This window comes from Chinchilla lanigera, unplaced genomic scaffold, assembly GCF_000276665.1.
Source record: "Chinchilla lanigera isolate Chin_1 unplaced genomic scaffold, ChiLan1.0 scaffold00040, whole genome shotgun sequence".
In the NCBI taxonomy this organism is placed as follows: domain Eukaryota; kingdom Metazoa; phylum Chordata; class Mammalia; order Rodentia; family Chinchillidae; genus Chinchilla; species Chinchilla lanigera.
In genome coordinates this window covers 8775638-8788566 of record NW_004955441.1, presented here as the reverse complement: position 1 = coordinate 8788566, position 12929 = coordinate 8775638, and the positions used below count along the sequence as shown (strand labels likewise).

At 35.2% G+C, this 12929-nt stretch overlaps 1 long non-coding RNA gene across 1 annotated transcript; it reads left to right on the top strand.

Moving 5' to 3' along the window:
- Positions 1–9165: 9165 nt before the first annotated feature.
- On the top strand, positions 9166–12640 carry LOC102020055. The gene is made up of 3 exons (XR_262061.2): positions 9166–9229; positions 10558–10744; positions 12536–12640. It is a non-coding gene; the product is annotated as an uncharacterized LOC102020055 (long non-coding RNA).
- The last annotated feature ends 289 nt before the right edge of the window (positions 12641–12929 follow it).

Here is a 12929-nt window from a genome sequence, read left to right as displayed (position 1 = left end):
TTCTAAGTGAATATCTGTGTTGAAATGTCACAGGATTGTCCAAGTCCTGAGCAGTTCTCAAGAATTTTTTTAGGCTACAGAATACAAGCTCACTGTGAGTGAAGGGACCCTGTCTGTAGGAAGTATGAAGACTTTTTTCAGCACTTTATTACTAGTAACAGCCTGTATAGTGGCTAACGAGACCCTATTCCAATACTGTGTTGAGAAGTACTCTCACAAATATTTGTTCTCCATGTTAAATTCATGTCTATTCTTAAAACTTCAAACTTCAGAACTTTATTTTAATATGAATGTTCAGAGAAAAATCAATCACAAAAAGATTTGAAGAATGTCACTCAGATGTCAATGATGTTGGGCCATCCATTAATGGAATTCTATAAAGAAATATTGCTTTCATCTGGAATACCATAAATGGTATTTGAACTTTAGAAAGAGATTCTGCATGTGTCCACTTAAAATCTTTGAGAATTACAGATACTGATATTTGAATTTTGAAATGATAATGGGTCCAATAAAATCATGGGCCTGTCTAAATCAGATACAACATAGGTACAAAATTTTTGTAAAAAAAAGACACACTCAATAAAAAGGCATGCGGCGAGCTATGAATACGAGAGAATTAAAGGAATTGAAGTGATTGAGGTTGACAAATAAGAAATTTATTCAACTCCAGAAACACCTGTATGTCACTTGAGAACAGCAAAGTTTAACTATTATTTTTAAAATATCAAATGTCTTTGAGAGTCACTGTTAGGGAGCAGAGGCCGAGACTGAATGGTTTAGTTGTTTCAAAAGTTTATTTTTAGAATGTACATAATATGTACTTTCTATACCTTTTCTCATTTTTATGACCATGTTAACTTGTAAAATACCTCTACGTAGTTTCATCTATATTGTGATATGCTCTAGTTCACCAGTGAGTGACACCATGTAATCAAAAATGGGGGGCATCTCATATCTGGTGTTAATGGAACTTGCCATTCAGACTAGGCAAGGGACAGTTTATCTGTGGACATTGGAAATTATAGACAAATCCAAGTACAGTAATATAAAAAGAATCCTCTGCATAAAGCCTGGAAATTTTAATGCAACTGTTTCTCACTAATGTAAAACTGCTTGTGCTTTGAACTGCTGACCAAGCAATTGTTCCTCTCAATACTCAACTGAATAAATAAGGTTCAAGGGAAAGTAATTATTTAGCGGGGCAGCAATGGAAGCACAGAGGCCATCAATTGCTCCTACTAGAAGGACACATTGCACACTGGAATAATGCAGGGATAAGATCACATCCTTTGGGAAGGCACCATTAGTCTTTTAAGAGAAAACAAAGAGCTCTCACTGGCAATTTCCTTTCTGATATTGTGTCAATGCACAACTCAATTTATCACTAAAATGTTTTCTTGGAGAACTCTAAAATAAAGGTACTACTATTCCTTTTTCAACTGAAAAAACTTTTCTTCATATAATGCCTTCTGGAATATCTAAAGGATAATATTTTATCTAACAGACATTTAACTACCAAAAGTTGTTGCAATGCAAATTAATGCTATATTTGCAAGCTGATCGTGGTTGCATCTTGCTTTTTTAAAATTTCATAAGAAATATATCAGAAGTACTGGGATCTCTAAAAATATAGATGTTCTCAGTTTTCATTCATTTAAGCTGAAAGAGTGGAATAATTTGACAAATAATGTTAAAAAATAGCATTTCCTTTCTAAACCTATTGTTGAGTGAGAGTGTTGCCATGCAAAGATATTACTCAGTATTTTAATGGTGTCACGCTTGCTTTCGTAATAGTAAGGATAGTTACAAATCTCTTGTCCATTATGTAAATTACCTAAGACCAATTAGGACATTATAGAATATTCTAGAAACAGAACATTTTGATTTCAATAACATTGATTTTTGGTTTTGAATATAAATATATCCAATTAAGGATATAAGTAATGAATAATTAATTATTTAATTAATTAGCTGTGTTTTAAAATCTCATGAAAAATTCTGGAGAAATATATTAAACATGTTCAGTGTTATTGGAGGTACATTCACTGAATTTTGAAAGAATAGGAAATCTTGTGATGATTCCAATATGTACTAAAAATCTCCTTAGCCATCCCATGAGATAAAATTCAAAGATATTTCAAATTAGCTTTTCATAATATAGATTTATTTCTACAAAATACAAAGAGATTTTATTTTCAAATTCTATCCAAATGGGCTGTGCAACTCAGTTTCATCACTTGAAAGGAAGAAAAGACCATGCCATTTAGTTTTAATTTACATTGATTTAAAAATCAGTAAGATGGCTTGCCTTTGTTCCTCGTGTGTCATAAAGGTAATAAGAACTTTTTAGACAGCTCAGTAGTAATGATTTCCTATGAGGCTGATTAAAAATTATGTGCATGTCTGAATTATTTCACTTAACATTGTGGTTTCAAGTGCATCCATTTTTCTACAAGTGACTCCCGTTTATCTTTCTTTAAGGAAGCGTAGAACTCCGTTGTGTATAAATACATTTTCCTTACCCCTATATCTGTTGATGGACCTGTAGTTCACTTCCAAGATGTAGCTGTAAAAAATAACAATTTAGTTTTGAAAAAAATTTATTAGATGACATAATTGGTTTTATTAGAATATGTGTATAGTACATAATGTTTATATTCCTCATATGGAATTGGTACACACACATAATACATCCTAATTCCTTTTTTCATCCCATTTTCCTTCCCTTCCTTCCAGCCATCTCTTAATGGACATCTTTTTTTTTTGGATATGTTTGAAGTACATAATGTTTCCATTTCTTGTTTGGAGATGGTGTATGTCCTTCTACTCCCTCCCCACTCCCTCTGTCTCTTGATCCCCTTGCCCACTGAGAAAGATGTATCTCCCTATTCCTTATTTTCTTTTCTGTTGCTCTTTATTTATATTTTTGGTTTCTCATAGAAGAGAAACCATGTGATATTTTAGTGTTTCTGATTTATTTCACTTAATGTTATTGTCTCAGAGTGCATCTATTTTCCTACAAATGACTCAAGTTTATCGTACGACGGAGTAGTACTCCACTGTATGCAAATACCACCTTTCCTTTATCTGTTCATCTGCTGATGGACTTACAGACCTTCTTCCACGATTTAGCTATTATGAATTGTGCTTCTATCAATATTGGTCTTCATGTATTTCTGTAATATGTTATCCTTAACTCTTTCAGGAAGATACCTAACAGGAAAATAGGTGGGAAAATTGAATTTCTAGCTTCAGTTTATTGAGGAATGTTCATACTGATTTCCATAGTGATTGTATGAGTTTACATTCCTACCAATAGCATAGAAGGGTTCCTTTTTCCTCACAGCCTCTCCAGCATTTGTTATTATTTGTTTTCTTGATGATGGTCATTCTTTCTGTGATAAGAAAGTTTTTCAATTTACATTTCTGTAGTGGTCAGTGATGTTAAACATTTCTTCATACATTTATTGGCCACTTGTACCTCTTCTGTGAAGTGTCTATTCATTTGGCTTGCCAATATTTTGGTTGGGTATTTTATTGGAGGTGTGTAATTTTTTTGAGTTAAGTATTCTAGATATTAGCCTACTGTCTGAGAAATGTCTGGCAAACATTTTTCCCCATTCTCTTGGATGTCATTTCATTCTGTTGATTGTTTTTATACTCTCCAGAAAGTGTTAAATTTGATATGATCCCGTATGTTGATTCTCAGTACTGTTTCTTATGCAACTGGGGTTCTTTTTGGAAAGTCCCTGCCCACAGTTATGACTTCAAGAGTTTTATCTATTTGATTTTACGGCAGGTTAAATCTTTCTGTTTAAACATTTAATTCTTTGATCCATTTTGGTTTTAGTTTATACATGGTGAAAGATAAGAGTCTAGGTTCAATTTTCTGCATATGGATAGCCAATTTTCCCAACACAATTCATTAAAGAGGTTACTTTCCCCCCATGTATATTTTTGGCCCTTTTGTCAAAGATCAAAGAGTTTGCACGTACTTTGGATTGTTTCTGTTTCCTCTTTTCCATTCTATTGATCCTCATCTCTATTTTTATGTCAGTATTATGCTCTATTCATCACAGTAGCTTTGTAATATAACTTCAGTTCTGCGAATGGCTGCCTCCCATTTTGCTCTTTTTATCCAGGACTTCTTTTGCTATTTTGTGTCTTTCCTAGTTCCATATGAATTTTTGTTCCATTTTTCTAGTTCTGTAAATAATACTGCTGAAATTTTGACAGGGATTGCACTGAATTTGTATACCCATTATCCATTTTGGAAGTATGGCTCTTTTGACTGAATGAATCCTACATAGGATGAGTGGCTATCTTTCCATTTTCTACTGTTGTCTTTCTTTTCCTTTTTCAGAGTGCTATAGTTGGCATTGTACCTGTTTTTATCTTCCTTAGCTAATTACTAAGTATTTCATTTTTCTTTGTGCTATTGTGAATTGTATTTGTCTAATTTCTTTTTCAGTGGATTTATTATTCATGTACAAGGATGCTATAGATTTTTGTATGTAGTCTTTGTATCGCACTACATTACTGAATTTTGTTATTAAGAGTTTTTGGTGGATTTCTGGGGGGTCATCTTCCAAATGATGGTAATTAGACTTTTTCCAGATCTATCTCTATCTCTATATCTATCTATCTTACTTTTATTTTTCCTTCCAAATTTCTCTTGCTAATGTTTTGAGTACTATGTTGAAGAGGAGTGATGATACTCGACATGCTTGTCTTATTCCTGATTTTAGAAGGAAAGCTTTTACTTCTCCCATTCAATATGTTGCCAGAACATTTATCTTAAATGGTTTTTGTCATATTGATGTAAAGTTTTTCTGTATCTATTTTATCTAGTGTTTTCATTATGAAAGGATACTGAATTTTGTCAAAGAATTATTTTGCATTTGTTGAGATGACCATGTGATTTTGTCCTTGCTTCTCTTTATACAATATAGTACATTTAATGATTTGCATATGTTCAGCATCCTTTCATCTCTGGCAGAAAGCCTAATTGGTCATGATGGGTAATCTTTTTGACGATTTTTTGCATTTTGTTTGCCAGTATCTTGCTGAGAAACTTTTATCTATATGCATTAAACAGATTGTAGTTCTCTTTTTTGGTTGGGTCCTGAACTTGTTTTGGAGTCAGGGTAATTGCAGCTTCGAGGAAAGACTTTAGGAGTTCTCCTTCCCTTCAATTTCATTAAAAAGCTTGAAGAGTATTGGTGTTACAATATCCCTGAAGTTTTTGTACAATTTAGCAGTAAATTCATCTGGATCTGGGCTTTTCTTAGTTGGTAGATTATTCATTACTCCTTCAATTTCATTGCCTAATGGTCAGTGTTTTCAAACCTTTTGTTTCAGTTTTGGTAATATATATGTATTTGGGAATCTATTCATTTCTTCTGAATTTTCCAAATTATTGGTGTACAGTTTTTGGCAGTCCTGGCTTGTGAGTTCAGCTTTTTTCATTTTTAACTGTATTGATTAGATTCTCTACTCCTTGTTTTCTCTTTTTTGCTCTCTCTTCTTCCTTCTCTCTCTCTCTCTCTCTCTCTCTCTCTCTCTCTCTCTCTCTTTCTTTTTGTTTAGTTTGGCTAAGGGTTTCTTTATTTTTTTGATTCTTTTGAAGAACTACCTTTTCAGTTCATCAATTCTTTGCATTTTTGGTCTCAATTTCATTGATTTCTATTATGATCTTTATAATTTCCTCCTTTGTGCTAATTTTGAATTTCTATAATTGGCATTCTTCTAAGTCCTTTAGGTGCATTTTCAGATTATCTGGGGGGGCTTAATCTGTTTTGAGGATATGGGTATTCACAGCTATGGACTTCCTTCTTAGGATTACTTTCATTAGATCCTATAATTTGTGCTATGTTTTACGGAGATTACCATTAGTTCTAGAAACATTTATTTCTTCCTCATTTCATCTGTAACCTATTGCACAGCTAAGGGTTTACTGTTTTCATACATTTGCACGATTTCTATGTTTCTTTTGTTATTGGTTTCTAACTTCACTATTATGATCTGAAAATATACACAGTATAATTTCAATAGTTTTAAATTTACTTAAGCTTGCTTTATTGATTAGTCTGTGTTCTACTTTGTAGAAAGTTCATATGCTTCTGAAAAGAATGTTTATTCTGTTGATCTTGGGTGAAACACTGTAGACATGTATTAAGTCCATTTGTTCAATGGTTTTGTTCAACTCTGATATTTCTTTTTTATTTTGTCTAGTTGATCTGTCTATTTGTAATAGTGTAGTAATGAGTTCCCTCACTATAATTGTATTTATGTTTATATGGTGTTTTATGTCCAGTAGTACATGTTTTATGAAGTTGCTTGTATCATTGCTTAGTGCATATATGTTAATAATGGTTATGTCTTTCTGTTAAACTGCTCCCACTGCATGGAATATTGTTTTCTATTCTTTGATTGATAGTCTGTGAGTTTCTTTTTGGATGAAGTATGTTTCTTCCATACAGCATACTGTTGGCTTTGTTTCTTGATCCATTCTTCCAATCTATGTTATTTGATTGGGGAATTTAGATCCTTCATATTGAGTGATTACTGATAAATATTGGCTTATTCTTGTCATTGCCTTATTTTTCTGTTGTTGACTATCTTTTCCTTGTTACTTTTCTATGTTTTATTTATTCAGTGATTCACTTTGATTCTCATTCTTTATTTGTATTTTTCTCTCCCTACAGACTGATTCTAATGTATATGATTTATATTTTGAAATTTATGTATCCCTTTGAATTATCATTGATGTTTATGTTTTTATCTACAATGTAACTTATTTAAATATAAGATCTTTTTATTAAGAACTTAATTTTACAAGTTTTTATGATGCAGAGATTACACATATTTGCTTGCTGTCATATTCTACAGTTTAAATCCTCTATATTTTTCTTATGTATTTACCTAGATATAAGTAAAATATTGCTTTAAAATACTATTTGTGTAAGCAGCGTGATGACAACTACCCTTGATAATCTAGTGAGATAAATTTTAATGAGAATTTCTTTTTGATACAAACCCCAGAGTAATATTGCTGGGACATTGATATTTTTATTTTTTTGCTTTTTGAAAAATTGGTTAGAAAGATTGATGGGTTCCACAGACCCATAATATACTCTGATCATTCTTACCTCCTGTAACCCTCTTGCTCCAAACTCCTCCCTGGTTTTACATTCATTTTGGGGAAGGCATTTCAAGGTGTGTAATATATTTTGTTCACACCTTTATCCCGTTACTGCCCTAAGTACTTCCAGGGTCCTGCTCAAACCTACTCCCATGCTCAGGGGATCAGTATCATATGTTTACTAACAGATAGTTTCTAATTTTTGCTAATTCACAAAATGTAAAGTATTATCTTACTGTTTTAATTTTTTTATTCCTTTAATTATCAATGAATTTCAGCTTTGTGGATTGTGGATTGCCTTTTTAGCATCTTTTATCCAATTATCTAATTGTTTATTCTTTTCTGTTAAATTCTTAGATATCTTTATTTATTGTAGATATTAATCAGTTAATAATTTTTAATGGTATCACTATCTCCTATTCTCCCATGTTTATATCTTCTGCTTGGGATTTTATAGTAGTCTTTGGTTAGTGAAACAATATTTATAGCTTTATAAAGTTCAAATAGTGTGTATACATCCAAGAACATGAGCAATTAATGACGTACAATAAATAAGGGAATAGGTTATGTGTAACATATCACTTCCACCTTATGGCTATGAGAAGTAAAATTCTAGATTTAGTCAAGTATGTGTATGTGCTGGTGATAGACTGTACAGGTTAAACCAAATTGGTACTAACTTTACCAGAATGCATTCTCTTTAGGGTTGACCACAGGAAAAAACTATCATCAGGTGAATGTGGAAAAATACTTATTTACTTTCAAAAGGTCACTGTGGGATATCAGCTTCCACCAAAGATCACAGTTTTGGTGATTCTTGGGCTCACCATGCTGACTTGTTGGAACACCTGTGTGTGCAGGTCTTCTGGCTCCCACATTTCCAGCTCCTTTGGGATGTGGGATCTCCTTCTTCAGACTGATCTGTGTGCATCCCTGTGGGGAGGGGTGCCAGCCTCATCTTCAGGCCACCTGCGTTGTTAGTGGTAAAGGTAATTTAAGACAGATGCAGTTGCTTATTGCTTATTGCTCTGTTACACTTTTACATCTAGATTTCCTTCACATCTGCCAGCCTGACAAATTCAGACTTAGCACCAGCCACAGAAACAAGGAATTTGTATGCATTTCTTCAGTAGTTTCCAGCGTTGTGTAAAAGTTTAATTCCTATAGTAAACCCTTTATTTTAAGTTACATTTTTCTGTTTTTCTGGCTAAATTCTAGCTGCATGCCCAATAGAGATGGGAAGATATGCGTATGTAAATCTATAGGGAGAGAAACATATCAGAGAATCATCCTTGGGACATAATTCTGAGAAGTCAAACTATAAAGCCTTATATATGGAGGCAGACCTTTTACTAGAAAATAAAAGCAATAGTGTTAATGACATTGTCTGAAGTAGCACCTTTTAGCCTATTTTAAGTATAAATCATTTTGGGAATCTGATGAAGAGCTATGGCTTCTTCTCAGGAGAAGAACAAACCTACAAAATTACAATGTTTGACAAATGACTTTGAGATGCTGACAGGCCCTCTGAAGCATGATAGACTCTGAGATCATTGAAAACTTGGTGAATACCAGGGCAGAAACTCTTATATGGACCAGAGCACACATTTGTTTCTTGCCAGGTTGATCTGTGCCTGGTTAGCTCATTTCTTTAGAACCTGGTTCTAATGTAGATGAGATCACATGATCAACCTATGTATAATCCAGCTGTCTCAGCTCCTCCAACGGATACAGATCAGATGCTTTCACATGTGTGTGATGAGTCACAAGCAGGATCCAGTGAGAATAAGGATTCCTCAGTGAAGATTCATCCTTACTAGCTGTAATTCACAGCCGAAGTTCCTGCCAACTCGTGGTTGGAAGTATTATCTTGTATTCAAAGTGACAAGCTCTAAATTTATGATCTGAACAATACTTTCTTGCTTTTGAAGCCAGTAGCTGATGATAAAAAAGTCAAACTGTCCAATAGTCCATGGTAGTTTTCTCCTCTTTCTGTTTGTTTCTGTTTCTGAAGGACAGCCAGAACCAAGAAACTCAGGAAGTTTCCATCCTGCGCAGAACAGCAAGCAAGCATGACCAGTGGTAAGGACTGCTAATACTCAGTACAATTTGGTTTGTGAAGATTTATATGTGAACCACCACTTTTCCAAGCCAAGAATAAATACATAGTAGATATTAAGGTGAAGAAAGACAACTAATCAATGTTCTTGAGCTAGGAGGAGGGCTGGAGCACACCTATAATCTTACCACTTTGGGAGGCTGAGGCAGGAGGATTATGACTTTGAGATCAGACTTGGGCTACATAGCAACTAAATGAGACCATGTCAAAAAGAAAGAAAGCAAGCTGGGAAATTAGTTCAATGCAAAGATCTTGGGTTCAATTGCCATACTGGAAAGGAAGAAAGGAATAAATGAAGGAAGGAAGGAAGGAAAGAAGGAAGGAAGGAAGGAAGGAAGGAAGGAAGGAAGGAAGGAAGGAAAAAAAGAAGAAAAACAAATAAAGCCTTCTGAGTTTTTCTTTACACTAAAATATTCTCATTTATTTTTAAAATGATGACCAATCACTTCTGATAAAAAGTAAATAAAATTCATAGTCTTTAATTAATTAAAAAGTGACCACATCACATAAAAAGTGAGACAACCTTATGATAATTTCTAGCTTTAAGTTACTTCTAAGGCAATAAAATGAGTCAAAGTGTCCTGGCAAGCCCACTGGTAAATAGTGAGGCCTCCTAAAGAAGTGTTAATGAAAACATTATGTAACAATGACTACACTTTTCCAAGCTTTTCATTACGTCTGTGTTCCCATCAGGTTATTTCTTCACTAGCGGTGAATTTAGGAAAATGGAGTAAAAAATTTCTCCTTAAAATATTTGGGTTTATTTCCCCTTTTTCTGCGTGGCTGCATCAGATACAGCAAAAGAATACTTAGCCTCAATATATTTATGTTCTCTGTGTGCCTCGTTATTTATCTGTTTCTCTTAAGCTCAAAAAAGTCCAGACTTCCTTTTAATATGCTGTAAATTCGTCTTCATCCGCATCTTGTTCCAAATAACTGCTTTGAAGATAACGACACACAGGGTGTAAACTATTGTTATTATGCTAATATTTTCTTATAAAATTTTTTTCATAAAGTAAAAAACTGTTATGGGGTAGAGTGGCAAGGGGCAAGGAGAATGAGCAGTGGCTGCTAATGATTACAGGGTTTCTTTGGGGGTGATAAAGGCTCTAGAACTAAGTACTGCTGATTATTGTAGAACCTATGAGAAAAAGCCACTAAACTGTGCCTTCAAGCTGGTAAATGTTATACCAATTTATATGCCAAAACAAAAACTATAGTCAAGAAAATGAGACCAAAAATAGAATTTCCATTCAGAGAAACTGAATCTAGACTTCTCTTTCTTTCTCAGCCTCTGTTCTCTCTGCCGCACCCAGTGGTTTTTCGGCACCTTCCAGATGTGGTGAATGAGACTCATTGCAGCCAGCTGTTTCTGATTGAGCGCTGCAAATTCAACACTTAAGAAAATCTGTCAGTTGTGGGAAAGTCTAGATAATTCTAGAAGGTCTTCGAAGTCTTCCTTACCCTCCCTACAGCAGGTAAATCCTTTTCTAAGAAAATCCTTTTCTCTGTCCTTTCACCCCTTTGGAGGATCAGGCAGGACTTGAGCGGATACCTGGGCCCTTGTCCTTAGTTCTGTAGCTTTAACTGTGGCTGTAAGTATTGACATCACAGTTTGGGCATAGGGTCACTACAATGTTGGAATACTTATACACGTCTCTAACTCATTATGTAAAATTACATTCATTACATTTTCTAAAATGATAAAATTCCTAAAATGATTTAAAAAATGGGGAATATATGCTTTTCCTTCAGAGAAAGTAATTAAAATTTCTCCTTTTCTTGAAAATTGGCATTCCTATTTTTTGCTTCCTTCTTCTCTTTTCTTTTCTTTCTTTTTTTTTTTTTTTCTGGTACCGGGAATCGAACTCACAACCTTGAGCTTGCCAGGCAGGCACTGTGCTGCTAAGCTAAATCCCCAACCCCTGTTTCCTTCTACTTTGTAAAAAAAAAATAATGGAAATAGCTCTTCGCATCTCTTATGTTGGAAAAGCCTCTCAGGGCCACAGTGGTCTGTGTCATGAACGGTGATTCACTGTGGAGCGTGCGGCCAATCAGCAGCACACAGAGATCCGGGGTCCAGGATGAGTGTAAAGGCCTGGCCCAATGGCAGTGGAGCCCACTGGTGCTTATGTTTGCACCATGTGTTTGCAGACAGGCAAAATTCCAAATTGCCATCCCTGATTTTATCCCGCATCCGGGCACCTCCTGTGAGTGGAAACATTCATATTTCTGAATACGAGCCCTTATTGCTACCGTTAGTTTAGTCAATTATTAATCTTTACAGTCACTTTTCTAACCTCAGTCTTGCTCAGTGTCATTTCAGAGGCTGGAATCAGGGTGTGATGCACCACTAGATTCAGGCTTTCGTGTGAGAAGCACTCATTGGTACTGGAAGCTTTACTTTGATAGTTGTATTATAGCCTCTAAGCGTATAATCGCATATGTGCACCTCGGTAAAGAAAGTGAAGCTCAGGATGATTAAAATAATGGACAAAAGTTCACCCAAATCTGATGTGGGTAAATCAAAAAGCAAGACAAAATTTATCCACAATTTCTATGCTCTTGTTTCCAACTGTGGTGCTGCTTTACTGTGTAGGCAATGAACCACTGGGGTTTGTTATCTCTATCAGCTTGATAACTGGCCTTCATTCCCTTTGATTTAAATTGTTCCAATAGCACCCCTTGCTCCATGTAATAGCTAAATAAAACCAGAAGTCTCCTACTTTCTCTCCCCCAGGGAGCATGTTAAAGGAAAGGTACAGAAAGACCACAGGGGCTTCTCAGAGATGTAAGGCCTCCACGAAAGTTCGGCTTAATCATCTCTAGGAACCTCACAACTGCTTCTCCATCCCCTCCACTCTTTTTTTTTTTTTTTTAAAGAGCAGAATATACTTATTGAGGGAAAGAAAGCTCCTGTCCGGGAGAAGGACAGAAGAAGGGCCGAGTGGGTTGCCCAGGGAACCCGTCTTTTCCAGGGATTTCTATAGAGCAAAACCACGAGTTGAGGCAGATGTAAGCTGGAAAACATGGGAACTCACTAGGTGGGCATGAGGTGGGACAAAACTCTGGTCAGCCAATAAGAATTGTTCAGGTAAAATTGATTAAACTGAGATCAAATGGGGATCCATTGTTCTTTTCTTATCCAAAACATGTATTGCTTTCCCACTTGATGCTTTACTTATCATCTTAGTGTTGTTTTCTTTATTCTAGTGTGTAAGGTCTTTGAGAATAGGTATTTTGTGTTTGTTTACTGGCTCTACCTCCAGTGTTTTAAGTATTGGGCATCTATCAAATATATTTGAATGAATACATCAATGGGACAGAAGACTGAAACATGGAGAAGCAGTATCTCATGGGAAGTAAGGGTAGAAATTCTCTAAGTACAACACATCTGCGGAGAGACATACCATCTCTGACTAAATCTCCAGTATTGAAGAAGGTAAGTTTCTATGGCTGACCGCAAGAATTCAGACTTGCCTTGTGTCTTAGCCACTTTTCTCATTGCTGGGCCAAAGTACTAGACACCCACCATACAAAGGAGAGGTACATTTTGGCTCACTGTTTAGTCCATAGTTGGTCCCTACCAAGGCAGGAAGGGCATGGCGGGAAGGTCTGATGGAGGAAGCTGCTGATGCTGTTTCCTGGTGATGCGAAAGCAGA